The sequence below is a fragment of the Bison bison genome, unplaced genomic scaffold (assembly GCF_000754665.1).
Source record: "Bison bison bison isolate TAMUID 2011002044 unplaced genomic scaffold, Bison_UMD1.0 scf7180017864471, whole genome shotgun sequence".
NCBI lineage: Eukaryota > Metazoa > Chordata > Mammalia > Artiodactyla > Bovidae > Bison > Bison bison.
Genome location: NW_011495032.1, coordinates 6,282,463 through 6,286,645, shown reverse-complemented (window position 1 = coordinate 6,286,645; position 4,183 = coordinate 6,282,463). Strand labels below are relative to the sequence as shown.

Sequence of the window (4,183 nt, the reverse complement as noted above, 5' to 3'; positions counted from 1 at the left end):
TGGTCGCCAAGGCGGAGGGGGGTGAGGAAGGGAAGGATTGGGAGTTTGGGATTAGCAGATGCAAACTATAATATTATATAGAAGATGGATAAACAAGGTCCCTAGTGTAGAGCACAGGGAACTGTGTTCAATATCCTGTGATAAACCATAATGGAAAAGAATATGAAAAATAATACATGCATACACGTATGTATGTATGCATAACTGAGCCACTTTGCTATGCGGCGGAAATTAATACACTGTAAATCAAATATAATTCAATAAAAAATTTTTTAAAAAAATTCTTGCTATAAGACAGAAACATCTCAGCTAATCTAAGCAGTATGCTTAGTGATCACAATTGATTGATATTCTGATGCAAGTTCATCACTTACAGACCAGCACACACTTTGAATAGAGCAACTCTAGATATGAATTCTGTGTTGATTTTCCTAACCTACCATGAACCTTTGATACTCTTTGTGAATATAAAACTTTAATTTTGATAGTGTCATCTTTTCTCTTTTGGCCTTGTGGTCTGTGCTTTTTAGGTCTTGTTTTTAAAAGTCTTTATCATTTGAACACAAATTAAATATGACATAAAATTATTAAGAAATAACTATGAATTTTGTTCAGTGTGACCCTGGTACTGTGGTTATAATTTTTTAAGTCTATATGTTAGAGGTGAATATTTAAGTACTTATATGGGTGAAAGGGCTTCCCTGGAGGCTCAGATAGTAAAGAATATGCCTGTGTCAGAAAGATCCCCTGGAGAAGGGAATGGCAACCCACTCCAGTATTCTTGCCTGGAGAGTTCCATGGACAGAAGAGCCTGGCAGTGTACAGTCCGTGGGGATGCTTAGAGTCAGACACAACTAAGCAACAAGCATTTTCACTTTCTTTATGGGTGAAATAATATGATGTCTTGGGTTTGCTTTAAAATACAACAACTCCCAGCCACGTTGAACTGGCTCAGTGCTTTTCGCCACACCACGTCCCCTTATCTTCCTCTGCTGGGTCAGCTATGGCGGCCATGAAGACGCTGAACCCCAAGGCCGAGGTGGCCTGAGCCCAGGCAGCGTTGGCGGTCAACATCAGTGCAGCCCAGGGCTGCAGGAGGTGCTGAGGACCAACTTGGGGCCTAAGGGCACCATGAAGATGCTTGTTTCTGGTGCTGGAGCCATCAAACTGACTAAAGATGGAAATGGGCTGCTTCATGAAGTGTAAATTCAACACCCAACAGCCTCCTTAATAGCCAAAGTAGCAACAGCCCAGGATGACAGAACTGGTGCTGGTACCGCTTCCAGCGTCCTCATCATTGGAGAGCTGCTGAAGCAGGCGGATCTCTCCATTTCTGAAGGTCTTTATCCCAGAATAATTACAGAAGGATTTGAAGCTGCAAAGGAAAAGGCACTTCAGTTTTTGGAACAAGTCAAAGTAAGCAAAGAGATGGACAGGGAAACACTTGTCAGTTCAGTTCAGTTCAGTCGCTCAGTCATGTCCGGCTCTTTGCGACCCCACGAATTGCAGCACGCCAGGCCTCCCTGTCCATCACCAACTCCCAGAGTTCACTCAGACTCACGTCCATCGAGTCAGTGATGCCATCCAGCCATCTCATCTTCTGTCGTCCCCTTCTCCTCCTGCCCCCAGTCCCTCAAAGCATCAGAGTCTTTTCCAGTGAGTCAACTCTTCACTTGAGGTGGCCAAAGTACTGGAGTTTCAGCTTCAGCATCAGTCCTTCCAATGAACACCCAGGACTGATATCCTTTAGAATGGACTGCTTGGATCTCCTTGCAGTCCAAGGGACTCTCAAGAGTCTTCTACAACACCACAGTTCAAAAGCATCAATTCTTCGGCACTCAGCTTTCTTCACAGTCCAACTCTCACATCCATACATGACCACAGGAAAAACCATAGCCTTGACTAGACACACCTTTGTTGGCAAAGTAATGTCTCTGCTTTTGAATATGCTATCTAGGTTGGTCATAACTTTCCTTCCAAGGAGTAAGCGTCTTTTAATTTCATGGCTGCAATCACCATCTGCAGTGATTTTGGAGCCCCCAAAAAATAAAGTCTGACACTGTTTCCACTGTTTCCCCATCTATTTCCCATGAAGTGATGGGACCGGATGCCATGATCTTTGTTTTCTGAATGTTGAGCTTTTAGCCAACTTTTACACTCTCCACTTTCACTTTCATCAAGAAGCTTTTTAGTTCCTCTTCACTTTCTGCCAACCGCGCAGAAGCGTGGCCAAGAGGATCTACCCCATGCCTGTGGTCCGGGGTGGCGGCCGGGAGGAGCAACCCCACGTCTAAGGAGCAGCAGCTGCGCGGGCGCAGGAGGGCTGAGAGGAGCTACTCCACGTTCAAGGTCAGAAGGTGCGGCCCTGAGGAGATACCCTTCCTCCAAGGTAAGGAGCAGTGGCTGCGCTTTGCTGGAGCAGCCGTGAAGAGATACCCCACATCCAAGGTAAGAGAAACCCAAGTAAGATGGTAGGTGTTGCGAGAGGGCATCAGAAGGCAGACACACTGAAACCTTAATCACAGAAAACTAGTCAATCTAATCACACGGAAACACCTATAGATATAGCCAGAACATCGCTACGTACTAAAGTTCATGCTGAACTTGCTGATGTCTTAACAGAGACCGTAGTGGACTCCATTTTGGCCATTAAAAAACAAGATGAACCTATTGACCTCTTCGTGGTTGAGGTCATGGAGATGAAACATAAATCTGAAATGGATACAAGCTTAATCAGAGGTCTTGTTCTGGACCATGGAGCACGGCATCCTGATATGAAGAAGAGAATAGAAGATGCATACAGCCTCACGTGCAAAGTGTCATTAGAATATGAAAAATCAGGAGTGAATTCTGGCTTTTTTTTTTTTTTACAAGAGTACAAAGGAGAGAGAGAAATTAGTGAAAGCTGAAAGGAAATTCATCGAAGACAGAGTTAAAAAAATAATCGACCTGAAAAAGAAAGTCTGTGTTGATTCAGATAAAGGATTTGTTGTTATTAGTCAAAAGGGAATTGATCCCTTTTCCTTAGATGCTCTTGCCAAAGAAGGCATAATAGCTCTGCGCAGAGCTAAAAGGAGAAACATGGAAAGGCTGACTCTTGCTTGTGGCGGGATAGCCCTAAATTCTCTTAATGACCTAAATCCTGATTGTTTGGGACATGCAGGACTTGTCTATGAATATACATTGGGAGAAGAGAAGTTCACCTTTATTGAGAAATGTAACAATCCTCGCTCTGTCACATTATTGATCAAAGGACCAAATGAGCACACGTTTACTCAAATCGAACATGTCATAAGAGATGGCTTGAGGGCTGTTTAAAATGCTACTGATGATGGCTGTTAGTCCCAGGTGCTGGCGCAGTAGAAGTGCAATGGCAGAAGCCCTGGTTAAATACATGCCCAGTGTAAAGGGCAGGGCCCAGCTTGGAGTTCAAGCATTTGCTGATGCATTGCTCATTATTCCCAAGGTTCTCGCTCAGAACTCTGGTTTTGACCTTCAGGAAACACTAGTTAAAATTCAAGCAGAACATTCAGAATCCAGTCAGCTTGTGGGTGTGGACTTGAACACTGATGAACCAATGGTAGCAGCAGAAGCAGGCGTATGGGATAAGTACTGTGTAAAGAAACAGCTTCTTCACTCCTGCACTGTGATTGCCACCAACATTCTCCTGGTTGATGAGATCATGAGAGCTGGAATGTCTTCTCTAAAAGGTTGAACTGGAGCTTCCCTTGTATCTGAATCCTGAAGACTACAGAGTGATCCTAATAATATAGCTATGGAATTTTGGTCCAAGCTTCAAATGATCTTCAAAGAATTTTCTTCACCCATATTAAAAAAGGAGAGAGCATTGGCACCTATTCAGATTCTGAAGTCCTGAAATTATAATTAACAGTATTTTTAAAATTGCACTGCAGTGTCCACATACAGCAGGTCATGCTTACCCAGTAAAGAGGACATTTTGCTTTACCCTCAGTGATATAAAAATATTAGATAAGCATATGTTATCTACCTTGTTATTAAATATTCCTTGAAAAACAAAAAAAAATAAAATAAAATACAACAAAACAAAGTGGATGAAACAAAATTGTTCAAAGATCTTAGAATAGCAACCCTTTACCAACCTAGATGAAAGTAATTTACTAACCAGGACATACCGGTTGAATATAAACCTGGGGTACATGAA

The 4,183-nt window shown here is 42.8% G+C and overlaps 1 pseudogene across 1 annotated transcript; it reads left to right on the top strand.

The window, feature by feature from the left end:
- The first annotated feature begins 1,003 nt into the window (after nucleotides 1-1,003).
- Nucleotides 1,004-3,749, top strand: LOC105003577 (annotated as a pseudogene). Its single transcript, XR_827126.1, has 2 exons — nucleotides 1,004-1,450; nucleotides 2,563-3,749. The product of XR_827126.1 is annotated as a T-complex protein 1 subunit zeta-like (transcript).
- The last annotated feature ends 434 nt before the right edge of the window (nucleotides 3,750-4,183 follow it).